The sequence below is a fragment of the Tribolium castaneum genome, unplaced genomic scaffold, assembly GCF_031307605.1.
Source record: "Tribolium castaneum strain GA2 unplaced genomic scaffold, icTriCast1.1 ptg000046l, whole genome shotgun sequence".
Lineage (NCBI taxonomy): Eukaryota > Metazoa > Arthropoda > Insecta > Coleoptera > Tenebrionidae > Tribolium > Tribolium castaneum.
Window position 1 is genome coordinate 2,132 of NW_026986644.1, and position 15,369 is coordinate 17,500.

Consider the following 15,369-nt stretch of genomic DNA (forward strand, 5'->3'; position numbering starts at 1 on the left):
CTAAGGAAATCCTAGTTAGTTTCTTTTCCTCCGCTTAATAATATGCTTAAATTCAGCGGGTAGTCTCACCTGCTCTGAGGTCGCAAATATAAATTTGCCTTTATTTTGTCAGACGATAATTACACGTATTCCGTTTATATGGCTGCCTCCAAACAATTTCAAACATCGATCTGACGTCGTTGCGAGAATGTTGTTGTTGTTAATTATAGTGCATAAAATATGCATATAAACAACTTTAACGTCTCGGACACGACGATCGCTTCGTTCGAAATTTAAGCGTTGTGGCTGCTTTTTAATATCGGACGTGCTACGTCTAAACCAACTTGTACCAACAAACTAATAAGAATGTCAGCCGCTATTGCGTTTTAGGATGCCGCGTTATTATTTATATTGTTTTTATTGTTGTCTACGTTGCATAATATTTTATTATGACAACCGACAATCAATTAACAATTATAGTAACGCGTCATATTTGCACCCAACACGCTCCGACGTAATTGTCTACACAACATTGTGCGCTGTGTTTAAGACAAAAACCGAGCAGTCTTTGAAATTGACACGACCCTCAGCCAGGAGTGGTCCGGGAACAGTATATCCGAGGACCGCAATGTGCGTTCGAAATGTCGATGTTCATGTGTCCTGCAGTTCACAAGTTGACGCGCAATTAGCTGCGTTCTTCATCGACCCACGAGCCAAGTGATCCACCGTTCAGGGTAATCTTTTCAAACAAATTTAAAATATTATTACATAACGCACCGTTCCACATCGAAATCGTTTCATCATCACACAACAACAAAAATAACTACTTAAGGTTATTACAATTGTGATGTATATGTGAGAAACGGACCAATCGAAAGAAACGTTCGGCGTTATATTTTATAATATTTTATTTAATTAAAGTGGCATTTGTTTCTACTTATCGAAAAGAGTATGCAGTTATAGTTTAAGTTTACATAAAGAATAACCCGATGATATTAACGTTTTATAAATACGTATATATATCTATTAGGTTTTTTTTCTCTATCAACTTTGTCTATAAAACTCTGCTCCTTTTGCGATAAGCATTATGTATATTTATTAAATAGAAAATATGTCGAAAAACCAGACGTTTTCTTCAAACAAACGCCACAGCTACAAACTTAATCACAACAATATTTACCAAACAATACAATTGTAGGGTGTTTTGTGTGATACGTCGTTTGGTGGGCATTCTAAGAACGTCCGTCGACATAAAAACGAATCAAAAGAAAAGCACAGGCAGTGCAAAACGTTCCTTCGTCAGTCGGGCGTATATCATTTAAAACCCACAGAATCTAAAAAAGTTAATAAACTTTTTTATTTAGATTCCTACGGTTCGTCGCGTCGTTAAAGTAAATTATTACTTCGACGCATGCGGAACCCAGGTACCCGAAAACCGTAAGCCTAAGCGTTTTTTTCCAAACATCACTCACTATCGATAAAGTAAATTGATTTTATGTATTTATAAATGTGCGTTTGTATGTATAGTAGTATAGTAGTAGTATATTTTGTTATTGGTTGTTTCGAGCTTTTTATTGTTATAAAACGTTTTTGTAGTCTTGTACATAAAGTACAGACGAATAGACAGCCCCTTTTATTTATTAATAAACTCCAACCATTTACAAATTAAATTACAACTACAACATCTCTTTTACACATTAATTATACACCATCTTTATTTTCTTTTTTCCGAAGCGAATACGATGAAGAAAATACGCAAAGACTGGCTTACAAAACCGTAAGCCTAAGCGTTTATTTTTCAAACATCACTCACCATCGGTTAAGTAAAATGATGGTATGTATAAATGTGTATTTGTATGTACAGTAGCGTATTAATTTTGTTGTTGGTTGTTTCGAGTTTATTTATTATTATGGTTTGTATGTATAAAGTTTTAGTCTTGTACATAAAGTACAGACGAATAGACAGCCCCTTTTATTTATTAATAAACTCCAACCATTTACAAATTAAATTACAACTACAACATCTCTTTTACACATTAATTATACACCATCTTTATTTTCTTTTTTCCGAAGCGAATACGATGAAGAAAATACGCAAAGACTGGCTTACAAAACCGTAAGCCTAAGCGTTTATTTTTCAAACATCACTCACCATCGGTTAAGTAAAATGATGGTATGTATAAATGTGTATTTGTATGTACAGTAGCGTATTAATTTTGTTGTTGGTTGTTTCGAGTTTATTTATTATTATGGTTTGTATGTATAAAGTTTTAGTCGTGTACATAAAGTACGATCGTATTGGCAGACACCATTATTATTCATTCATTCATTCTTGTTTGTTATTATAAATAACTCCAACCATATACAAATACTACAACAACAACAACAACATCTCTTGCACATTAATTATACACCACCACTGTGTATTAGTACTTTTTTTCGAAGCGAATACGATGATGGAAATACGCTAAGACCGGCACTGCGAAAGCAATAATAAAACGTTAGCACATAACCATCTTTCGACAATATTGATTCGTGTTAATGTTCGAAAAAATTCTTTGAAAACGTCGTTTACGGCACGTTTACAATCGATTTATAAAATAAATCGAAAAACGTAACAACAGATCCGCTTAATGCAAGACGACCCGTTGTTGCTTTTCCGTTCGACGCATAATAAAGAATTTTGTATGAGAATTGATCATCATACGAATAGTGTATGTATGTGTGTTTTTTGTTGATCAGCACAGACAAAATGTGTGTGTATGTGTGACAACTAAACAACAACATTTACACGTTAATGATCCTTCCGCAGGTTCACCTACGGAAACCTTGTTACGACTTTTACTTCCTCTAAATGATCAAGTTTGGTCATCTTCCCAGCAACATCGGCAACGTCGAAACGCCACCGCGCACCGGTCCGAAGACCTCACTAAATCATTCAATCGGTAGTAGCGACGGGCGGTGTGTACAAAGGGCAGGGACGTAATCAACGCGAGCTTATGACTCGCGCTTACTGGGAATTCCTCGTTCATGGGGAACAATTGCAAGCCCCAATCCCTAGCACGAAGGAGGTTCAGCGGGTTACCCGGACCGCTCGGTCAGGGAGGACACGCTGATTCCTTCAGTGTAGCGCGCGTGCGGCCCAGAACATCTAAGGGCATCACAGACCTGTTATTGCTCAATCTCGTGCGGCTAGAAGCCGCCTGTCCCTCTAAGAAGAATTGTTTGTACGCCGACAGTAAAAACCGCACATAGAGACCGGGCGAACCCGGCTCCAGCCGGCATTTGGGATGTCGAAATACGCCTATTTAGCAGGCTAGAGTCTCGTTCGTTATCGGAATTAACCAGACAAATCGCTCCACCAACTAAGAACGGCCATGCACCACCACCCACCGAATCAAGAAAGAGCTCTCAATCTGTCAATCCTTCCGGTGTCCGGGCCTGGTGAGGTTTCCCGTGTTGAGTCAAATTAAGCCGCAGGCTCCACTCCTGGTGGTGCCCTTCCGTCAATTCCTTTAAGTTTCAGCTTTGCAACCATACTTCCCCCGGAACCCAAAAGCTTTGGTTTCCCGGAAGCTGCCCGCCGAGTCATCGGAGGAACGTCGGCGGATCGCTAGCTGGCATCGTTTATGGTTAGAACTAGGGCGGTATCTGATCGCCTTCGAACCTCTAACTTTCGTTCTTGATCAATGAAAGCGTTTTTGGCAAATGCTTTCGCTTCTGTCCGTCTTGCGACGATCCAAGAATTTCACCTCTAACGTCGCAATACGAATGCCCCCATCCGTTCCTATTAATCATTACCTCGGGGTTCCGAAAACCAACAAAATAGAACCGAGGTCCTATTCCATTATTCCATGCACACAGTATTCAGGCGAAGTTTTAGCCTGCTTTAAGCACTCTAATTTGTTCAAAGTAAACGTGCCGGCCCACCTCGACACTCAATGAAGAGCACCGCGGCGGGATTGAGTTGGGCCGCCCTCTCGAGCTAAGCCCACCGGCAGGACGTCCCGCGAAACGCCAGTTAACACCGCGAACGATGAACCGGCGGCGCGGGACACAAATTCGACTACGAGCTTTTTAACCGCAACAACTTTAATATACGCTATTGGAGCTGGAATTACCGCGGCTGCTGGCACCAGACTTGCCCTCCAATTGATCCTCGTTAAAGGGTTTAGAGTGTACTCATTCCGATTACGGGGCCTCGGATGAGTCCCGTATCGTTATTTTTCGTCACTACCTCCCCGTGCCGGGAGTGGGTAATTTGCGCGCCTGCTGCCTTCCTTGGATGTGGTAGCCGTTTCTCAGGCTCCCTCTCCGGAATCGAACCCTGATTCCCCGTTACCCGTTACAACCATGGTAGGCGCAGAACCTACCATCGACAGTTGATAAGGCAGACATTTGAAAGATGCGTCGCCGGTGCGAGACCGTGCGATCAGCGTAAAGTTATTCAGATTCACCAAGTTGTACGATGACGGCGAAACCGCCACCGATTGGTTTTGATCTAATAAAAGCGCTCCTTCCGTCTCCGGTCGGAGCTCTGTTTGCATGTATTAGCTCTAGAATTACCACAGTTATCCAAGTAAATGTGGGTACGATCTAAGGAACCATAACTGATTTAATGAGCCTTTCGCGGTTTCACCTTAATTTGGCTTGTACTGAGACATGCATGGCTTAATCTTTGAGACAAGCATATGACTACTGGCAGGATCAACCAGGGAACTGTGTTTTTGTGTTTTTTGAGACAGACGAGAGAATAAAATACTCATCATCATCGTTTATAAAGATGAAGAATATGCGCGTTTGTGCGAAACAATCTAACATATAAGAAAGTAACGCCACGCTGTTTCTTCTTTTCTTCGTACGATATAGAGATAAATGTATCGTCATCATCGTCGTCGTAGTCGTTAAACACCACAACACATATATCGGTCAATAAAGGCATAATAATAATATTTATAATATTATTTTTTACCTTTGCCGATTTAAAAGTTCAAACATTCTCTTCACTCTTCGCAAGATTGAATGCGACGTGAATTTATGAAATTCTTTCGAATCCATAAACGTTACGAATATTATATAAATATTCTCGCTCGGATATTAGAGAGTTGACGCATTTATTATTTTTGTTTGTTTAAATCACAAACATTTGTTAGTTCAACAAAGTTTGATTGCATAAGGACCGCCAACGTAAGAGAATACGTTTTGCCGCATCCGCAATCTCGCTGTGGGGAACTGGGCGAGCCACAAAATCACAAAATAAAGCAATCTCGCAAGCAAAGCCCTATTCGAATTCGATAGCGGAAATGTGCAATAAACGTCGATAAATTGGAAGCAAATGCAGAACGTATACATAATCGGTCGTTTTGTCGTCGTCATTTATGATAAACTTCGACTAAACCGTTACACCGTTCATATCGCCTCACTCAACGCATCGACACACACCACTACCATATGTATACCAGCGCGACACCGATCGAGGCAGCCGCTCGGTATTGGATGTGCGCACCGCTCCACTGACATAGCTCCACAGGCGACGTCTACCGAAGCGCACAGCTCTATAACTATAAGGCATACACACAAAAGGGAGAAAATATTTTAAATATTGATAATATTAAAAAGTCATATTTTATATTTAAACCATTATAAAATTTAATTATAAAAACGTTTGTTTTAAAAAAAATAATTAATTAATAAAAACAAAATTATTTTAAGCGCCGTACTTCGTAAACGTCGTACTTCGTTCGTCGTATGTGCAAAGTCAAATGAATGCTGTAGTTAGTCGCAGTTGGAACGTCTGAATGTCGTACAACGTAACAATAATTTTGAGTGCCCTAATGTGTAGACGTCGTACTTCGCGAACGTCGCACTTCGTAAACGACGTACTTCGTGAACGTCGCACTTCGTAAACGACGTACCTCGTGAACGTCGCACTTCGTAAACGACGTACTTCGTAAACGTCGCACTTCGTAAACGACGTACTTCGTGAACGTCGTACTTCGTAAAGGTTATGCAATATTAATACACATTTGGTGTATTGCAAGTTGCATTTTAATAAATATTATGCATTTTTATGTTTTAATTTAATATCTAGGCCAAAATACTATGTTTATTTAATTGTTAAATGTGTACGTTTATTTATAGATACGTAATTTACATCAAAATTTGTTTTTTTTTTATTATATGCAAACTACAAATAAAACATTTAATATTTTTAAACGTCGTACTTCGTGTAAGTTATGCAATATTGATACAAATTTAGTGTATTGCGGGTCGCAATAATATTAATTTATATTTGAACGTAGTACTTCGTGAAGGTTATGCAACATCAGTACACATTAAGTGTATTGCAGGTTGCATTATTATTAATTTATGTTTTCTCACTTTTTACCTTCATATAAAAAAAAATTTAATATTTTTGGACGTCGTACTTCGTAACAGTTATGCAATATTGATGCACATCTGTTGTGCTGCGGGTTGCATTTTATAAATTTAATGTATTCTTATGATTTACTTTAATGTCTAGGCAAAAAAACATTTTTGATTAGTTGCTGAATGTTTACATTTATTTACAGATACGTAACTTGCAAAAAAATTTGCTGTTTTTTTATTATATACAACACAAATAAAATTCTTTAATATTCTTGAACGTCGTACTTCGTGTAGGTTATGCAATATTGATACAAATTTAGTGTATTGCGAGTCACAATAATATTAATTTATACTTGAACGTAGTACTTCGTAAAGGTTATGCAAGATCAGTACATATTAAGTGTATTGCAGGTTGCATTATTATTAATTTATGTTTTCTCACTTTTAACCTCAATATAAAAAAAAATTAATATTTTTGGACGTCGTACTTCGTGAAGGTTATGCAATATTAATGCACATCTAGTGTGCTGCGGGTTGCATTTTATAAATTTAATGTATTTTTATGTTTTACTTTAATATCTAGGCAAAAAAAACAATTTTGATTAGTTGCTAAATGTTTACATTTATTTACAGATACGTAATTTGCAAAAAAATTTGCTGTTTTTTCATTATATACAACACAAATAAAATTCTTTAGTATTCTTGAACGTCGTACTTCGTGTAGGTTATGCAATTTTAATACACAATTAGTGTATTGTGGGTTGCATTATTATTATTTATTGTTTACGTTTTACTTCATCACTTTGTGAACGTCGTACTTCGTTTGTACTATGAACGCTGCATTTCGTCGCAGTCGGCAGCACGTGCGAATAAACGTCGTACAAGAAAATCACGATTTTGAGTGCCGTACTTCGCAAACGTCGTACTTCGTCTATACTATGTACAAAGTCAAGTGAACGCTAAACCTCGTCGCAGTCGACAGCGCGTGCAAATAAACGTCGTACAAGAAAATCACGATTTTGAGTGCCGTACTTCGCTAACGTCGTACTTCGTCTGTACTATGTACAAAGTCAAATGAACGCTAAACTTCGTCGCAGTCGACAGCAAGTGCAAATAAACGTCGTACAAGAAAATCATGATTTTGAGTGTCGTACTTCGCAAACGTCGTACTTCGTTTGTACTATGTACAAAGTCAAATGAACGCTAAACTTCGTCGCAGTCGACAGCAAGTGCAAATAAACGTCGTACAAGAAAATCATGATTTTGAGTGCCGTACTTCGCAAACGTCGTACTTCGTCTGTACTATGTACAAAGTCAATTGAACGCTGTACTTCGTCGCAGTCGGAAGCAACTGCAAATAAACGTCTTACAAGAAAATCATGATTTTGAGTGCCGTACTTCGCAAACGTCGTACTTCGTCTGTACTATGTACAAAGTCAATTGAACGCTGTACTTCGTCGCAGTCGAAAGCAACTGCAAATAAACGTCTTACAAGAAAATCATGATTTTGAGTGCCGTACTTCGCAAACGTCGTACTTCGTCTGTACTATGTACAAAGTCAATTGAACGCTGTACTTCGTCGCAGTCGGAAGCAACTGCAAATAAACGTCTTACAAGAAAATCATGATTTTGAGTGCCGTACTTCGCAAACGTCGTACTTCGTCTGTACTATGCACAAAGTCAATTGAACGCTGTACTCCGTCGCAGTCGGCAGCACGTGCAAATAAACGTCGTACAAGAAAATCACGATTTTGAGTGCCGTACTTCGAAAACGTCGTACTTCGTCTGTACTATGTACAAAGTCAAATGAACGCTTAACTTCGTCGCAGTCGACAGCACGTGCAAATAAACGTCGTACAAGAAAATCACGATTTTGAGTGCCGTACTTCGCAAACGTCGTACTTCGTCTGTACTATGTACAAAGTCAATTGAACGCTGTACTCCGTCGCAGTCGGCAGGACGTGCAAATAAACGTCGTACATGAAAATCACGATTTTGAGTGCCGTACTTCGCAAACGTCGTACTTCGTCTGTACTATGTACAAAGTCAAATGAACGCTGCATTTCGTCGCAGTCAGAAACAAAGCAAACGTCGTGCAATGAAACAATAATTTTGAGTGCTGCATTTGTGAGCGCCGTACTTCGTTTGTTACTTTATGGTCACATGAACGTCGTATTTCATCACACAGAGCACCATATTTAATGCACTTAAATGAACGTTGTACTTCGTACAAGTTAGGCAATATTAATACACATTTGGTGTATTGCGGGTTGCATTATTAATTTACAAAAATAGCTATGATTTTATATACAACTAAAAATAATTCATAATATTTAAACGTCGTACTTCGTAACAGTAATACAATATTTAAACAAATGTAGTACTTCTTGAATATAGGCAATTTTCATACACGTTTACTGTGAAACCAGTTGCGTTACAATTAAAGTATACGTAGTACTTCGTGGTTTTAGGCAACTTTAGCGCGCGTTTTGTGTAATGTTGGTTGCATACCTTTAAACAAAATGATTGTGTCATTACTATTTTACCACATGAGCAATCGTGACTTTATTATATGCAGTAGTTATTAAGCAGTGAATGGTGCAAGGCGAGCGCTATGTGCTAGGCGAGAGCTATGTGCTAGGCGAGAGCTATGTGCTAGGCGAGAGCTATGTGCTAGGCGAGAGCTATGTGCTAGGCGAGAGCTATGTGCTAGGCGAGAGCTATGTGCTAGGCGAGAGCTATGTGCTAAGTCCGTAGAACGAAGTATGTCGTTCGAATAAATTTGCTGGCTTTCTTCTACTCTTCCTCCTCTCTCTCTCATCTATCTTCTTTTCCTTTTAATTTCTTTCTTTCTCTCTGTCTCTTTCTCTTTCTCTTTCTCTTTCTCTTTCTCTTTCTTTCCTCTCTCTTGTATTATTCATCTCTGACTCTATTACTCATACTCTTTAAGACTAGTTGGTTTCTATCACTATCACCAACCACACCATCGTCTTTTTGTTACTTGAGAGAAATAAGGCTGTACACTACTAAAGTGTATTAAATTGTGGTGAGAAGAGTGAGAGTTTTTAGAGAGGTAAATTTATTTGTAATGATAAAATAGAGTAAGTTCATGTTGGTTAGCCCAAGTTGCATTGCATACTAGTAATATTTATTAAACAATGTGTACCTGGCTGTGTATTGTTTTATTCTCTCAGCTTTCTAAACGTTGACGGAGTCTCGTCTCACCGACAAGACGAATCTCCAAGCTGAGTCTGTCTTAACAGATCGCAGCGTAGAAACAGCTCTACCGAATACAACACCTTGCCAGGTACGTATGTAATAATAAAATAGAGTAAGTTCATGTTGGTTATTAGCCCAAGTTGCATTGCATACTAGAAATTTTTATATAAACAATGTGTACCTGGCTGTGTATTGTTTTATCCTCTCAGCTTTCTAAACGTTGACGGAGTCTCGTCTCACCGACAAGACGAATCTCCAAGCTGAGTCTGTCTTAACAGATCGCAGCGTAGAAACAGCTCTACCGAATACAACACCTTGCCAGGTACGTATGTAATAATAAAATATAGTAAGTTCATGTTGGTTATTAGCCCAAGTTGCATTGCATTGCATACTAGAAATTTTTATATAAACAATGTGTACCTGGCTGGGTATATTTTTTATCCACTCAGCTTTCTAAACGTTGACGGGGTCTCGTCTCGCCGACAAGACGAATCCCCAAGCTGAGGGCTGAGTCTCAACAGATCGCAGCGTGGAAACTGCTCTACCGAGTACAACACCCTGCCAGGTACGTAAGTCGTCTACAGACAATTCCGAGTTTCGACGTCGAACAACAATGTACCCATAATTGACCGTCTAGAAGCCTGGTCGGACGTGGCAAGGATCGATCCCGCCGCCGATCGGTGGCTTCACACGGCAAATAGGGCTCGTGCGACGTTCGTACGCAAGCGTTAAACGCCTAGTAAAGTCACATTGTTTTGAGCCTGTCGACTCTCGAAACTCCTAAAGGTATCGTTGCCACCTTTGACTAGAAAGGATACGGCCTTAGAGGCGTTCAGGCATAATCCCACGGATGGTAGCTTCGCACCACCGCCCGCTCGAGCGAGTGCGTGAACCAAATGTCCGAACCTGCGGTTCCTCTCGTACTGAGCAGGATTACTATCGCAACGACGAGTCATCAGTAGGGTAAAACTAACCTGTCTCACGACGGTCTAAACCCAGCTCACGTTCCCTATTAGCGGGTGAAAAATACGCGCCCTGAAAGTACCGCCGCCAATATTTGTCGAATTTCTGGTTGTATAGTTTTTAAAACCAAACTGATCTTTTGGACCTAACGTAATAGAATTTGAGCTAAATTGATTATTTCAGGCTTAACACGGTGTAAGTTGTTATGTATGATATGGATTATATTAAAAACACTTGTCACAATTAAAAACATAACATTTATTAAATTGTTTTAACATATGTTTCTCAATTTAGTAAATATAAAAGGTTTTATAAAGAATCTTCGTCATCGTCACTTGAGATTTGTAAGTGTGTTGTCGTTTGTTTAATATTAACTCCAGACGTACCAGGCTTCTCCATGGTGGATACTTGCCGCCTTAATTATGAATCGGTATAGAACGGTTGAATACTTCTTATTATTGGAAGAGGATTGCCGAGAAGTTTGTCTTCAAATTCTGGAAGTGTATTCCAGTCGAAATCATCATTCCATTCGTCGTAGATTTGTAGAATAATAGGTTGCAGTGGTTCATCTGCGTTATGTTGCATAGTGTGTGGCCGTGTATTATTTGCTACAACATTCCGAAATACGACATTTCTGGTAAACGTCCTTCCATTGCGATAGTTATATTTCCCTTGTTGAGGTCCGTTTGTTATATATATTTTTAAATTTTCTCCTAACCCCACTCGACTCATAGCTACATACAATTGGCCATGCACAAAACATGGCCCATCCAGGTATTTGCCTTCTTTGTCAGACGTTTGTCCTTGTGATTTATTTATAGTTATGGCGAATGCAAGTTATACAGGAAACTGTTTTCTAATCATAGGCCGAGGTAAGCCAGTTCCTTCGCTGTTTAAATTATCTTTATTTCTATTTCAAAGGGTACTTGCACGCTACAACCTATATTAATCTGACTGTATTTGTTTTTTTTTTGTCAATTTTAGGGGTGGCTTTTTTAAGTAAGTGGTGTTTGTTTTTTATAATTATTATAATATATTTTTTTATTGTAAACCGCTTGTCAATCGATTCGAAGACACTTATGGAAATGTAAAAACCTTTTTTTATAAAAGTTAAATAGTCACCCCCAAAGAGTGAAATCCAAAAAAGTAATATAGGGGCCTTTTGTACGCATTGATATACACAATGTGATAAATTTTTGTTTATTTATATCCAAATGTGATAAATTTTTCTTTATTTTTATTTTTTACATTTTTACCCCTAACTCACCCCCAAATATAAAGGGGTGGCTTTTGCTAAAACATTTTTTAATAATATTTTAGGGGCTACCTATATGCCAAAAACCGTATCGATTAGGCTTTATTTGTAGTATTTTGTTTAATAACTCACCCCCAAAAGGTGAAATCTAAAAAACTAATATAAGGGCCTTATCTACGCACTAAAATACACAACATATTTAAATTTGGTTATTTTTTTTTAATTTTTACATTTTTACCCTTAACTCACCCCCAAATACAAAGGGGTAGTTTTTGCTAAAATATTTTTTATTAATATTTTAGGGGATACGTATATGCCAAAAACCGTATCGATTAGGCTTTGTTTGTAGATTTTTGTTTAATAACTCACCCCCAAAGGGTGAAATCTAAAAAAATTATATAAGAGCCATATCTACGCTCTAAAATACACAACATATTTAAATTTGGTTAATTTTGTTTTTTTTTAATTTTTACATTTTTACCCTTAAGTCACCCCCAAATACAAAAGGGTGGTTTTTACTAAAATATTTTTTATTAATATTTTAGAGGCTACCTATATGCAAGAAACCGTATCGATTAGGCTTTATTTGTAGCTTTTTGTTTAATAACTCACCCCCAAAGGGTAAAATCTAAAAACATTATATAAGAGCCTTATCTACGCACTAAAATACACAACATATTTAAATTTGGTTAATTTTGTTTTTTTTTTAATTTTTACATTTTTACCCTTACTTACCCCCAAACACAAAGGGGTGGTTTTTGCTAAAATATTTTTATTAATATTTTAGGGGCTACCTGTTTGGAAAAAACCGTATCGATTAGGCTTTATTTGTAGATTTTTGTTTAATAACCCACCCCCAAAGGGTGAAATGTAAAAAACTAATGGAAGAGCCTTATCTACGCACTAAAATACACAACATATTTAAATTTGGTTATTTTTTTTTAATTTTTACATTTTTACCCTTAACTCACCCCCAAATACAAAGGGGTGGTTTTTGCTAAAAAAATTTTTATTAATATTTTAGGGGCTACCTATATGCAAAAAACCGTATCGATTAGGCTTTATTTGTAGTTTTTTGTTTAAAAACTTACCCCCAAAGGGTGAAATCTAAAAAACGAATATAAGAGCCTTATCTACGCACTAAAATACACAACATATTTAAATTTGATTAATTTTGTTTTTTTGTTAATTTTTACATTTTTATTCTTAACTCACCCCCAAATACAAAGGGGTGGTTTTTGCTAAAATATTTTTTATTAATATATTATGGGCTACCTATATGCAAAAAACCGTATCGATTAGGCTTTATTTATAGATTTTTGTTTAATAACTCACCCCCAAAGGGTGAAATCTAAAAAAATTATATAAGAGCCTTATCTACGCTCTAAAATACACAACATTTAAATTTGGTTAATTTTGTTTTTTTTTTAATTTTTACATTTTTACCCTTAAGTCACCCCCAAATACAAAGGGGTGGTTTTTACTAAAATTATTTTTTATTAATATTTTATAGGCTACCTATATGCAAGAAACCGTATCGATTAGGCTTTATTTGTAGCTTTTTGTTTAATAACTCACCCCCAAAGGGTGAAATCTAAAAACATTATATAAGAGCCTTATCTACGCACTAAAATACACAACATATTTAAATTTGGTTAATTTTGGTTTTTTTTTAATTTTTACATTTTTACCCTTAACTCACCCCCAAACACAAAGGGGTGGTTTTTGCTAAATATTTTTATTAATATTTTAGGGGCTACCTGTATGCAAAAAACCGTATCGATTAGGCTTTATTTGTAGATTTTTGTTTAATAACTCACCCCCAAAGGGTGAAATCTAAAAAACTAATGGAAGAGCCTTATCTACGCACTAAAATACACAACATATTTAAATTTGATTAATTTGTTTTTTTTGTTAATTTTTACATTTTTACCCTTAACTCACCCCCAAATACAAAAGGGTGGTTTTTGCTAAAATATTTTTTATTAATATATTATGGGCTACCTATATGCAAAAAACCGTATCGATTAGGCTTTATTTGTAGATTTTTGTTTAATAACTCACCCCCAAAGGGTGAAATCTAAAAAAATTATATAAGAGCCCTATCTACGCTCTAAAATACACAACATATTTAAATTTGGTTAATTTTGTTTTTTTTTAATTGTTACATTTTTACCCTTAACTCACCCCCAAATACAAAGGGGTGGTTTTTGCTAAAATATTTTTTATGAATATTTTAGGGGCTACCTATATGCAAAAAACCGTATCGATTAGGCTTTATTTGTAGATTTTTGTTTAATAACTCACCCCCAAAGGGTGAAATCTAAAAAAATTATATAAGAGCCTTATCTACGCACTAAAATACACAACATATTTAAATTTGGTTAATTTTATAATTTTTTTAATTTTTACATTTTTACCCTTTACTCACCCCCTAATACAAAGGGGTGGTTTTTGTTATAATATTTTTTACTAATATTTTCAGGGCTACCTATATGCAAAAAACCGTGTCGATTAGGCTTTATTTGTAGATTTTTGTTTAATAACTCACCCCCAAGGGGCGAAATCTAAAAAAATTATATAAGAGCCTTATCTACGCATTAAAATACACAACATATTTAAATTTGGTTAATTTTATTATTTTTTTATTTATTACAATTTTACCCTTTACTCACCCTCTAATACAAAGGGGTGGTTTTTGTTACAATATTTTTTATTAATATTTTAGGGGCTACGTATATGCAAAAAACCGTATCGATTAGGCTTTATTTGTAGATTTTGGTTTAAAAACTTACCCCCAAAGGGTGAAATCTAAAAAAATTATATAAGAGCCTTATCTACGCACTAAAATACACAACATATTTAAATTTGGTTAATTTTATAATTTTTTTAATTTTTACATTTTTACCCTTTACTCACCCCCTAATACAAAGGGGTGGTTTTTGTTATAATATTTTTTACTAATATTTTCGGGGCTACCTATATACAAAAAACCGTGTCGATTAGGCTTTATTTGTAGATTTTTGTTTAATAACTCACCCCCAAGGGGCGAAATCTAAAAAAATTATATAAGAGCCTTATCTACGCACTAAAATACACAACATATTTAAATTTGGTTAATTTTATTATTTTTTTATTTATTACAATTTTACCCTTTACTCACCCTCTAATACAAAGGGGTGGTTTTTGTTACAATATTTTTTTTTAATATTTTAGGGGCTACGTATATGCCAAAAACCGTATCGATTAGGCTTTATTTGTAGATTTTTGTTTAATAACTCACCCCCAAAGGGTGAAATCTAAAAAAATTATATAAGAGCCTTATCTACGCACTAAAATACACAACATATTTAAATTTGGTTAATTTTATAATTTTTTTAATTTTTACATTTTTACCCTTTACTCACCCCCTAATACAAAGGGGTGGTTTTTGTTATAATATTTTTTACTAATATTTTCGGGGCTACCTATATACAAAAAACCGTGTCGATTAGGCTTTATTTGTAGATTTTTGTTTAATAACTCACCCCCAAGGGGCGAAATCTAAAAAAATTATATAAGAGCCTTATCTACGCACTAAAATA

The 15,369-nt window shown here is 36.2% G+C and overlaps 2 non-coding genes and 1 pseudogene across 2 annotated transcripts; all 3 read right to left on the reverse strand.

The window, feature by feature from the left end:
• Positions 1-559: 559 nt before the first annotated feature.
• On the reverse strand, positions 560-716 carry LOC135267506 (5.8S ribosomal RNA). The gene has a single exon (XR_010335925.1). It is a non-coding gene; the product is annotated as a 5.8S ribosomal RNA (ribosomal RNA).
• A 2,058-nt stretch (positions 717-2,774) lies between these two features.
• On the reverse strand, positions 2,775-4,697 carry LOC135267516 (small subunit ribosomal RNA). The gene has a single exon (XR_010335934.1). It is a non-coding gene; the product is annotated as a small subunit ribosomal RNA (ribosomal RNA).
• Positions 4,698-10,054: 5,357 nt separating this feature from the next.
• Positions 10,055-15,369, reverse strand: part of LOC135267512 (large subunit ribosomal RNA) — a 10,343-nt pseudogene continuing 5,028 nt past the window's right edge.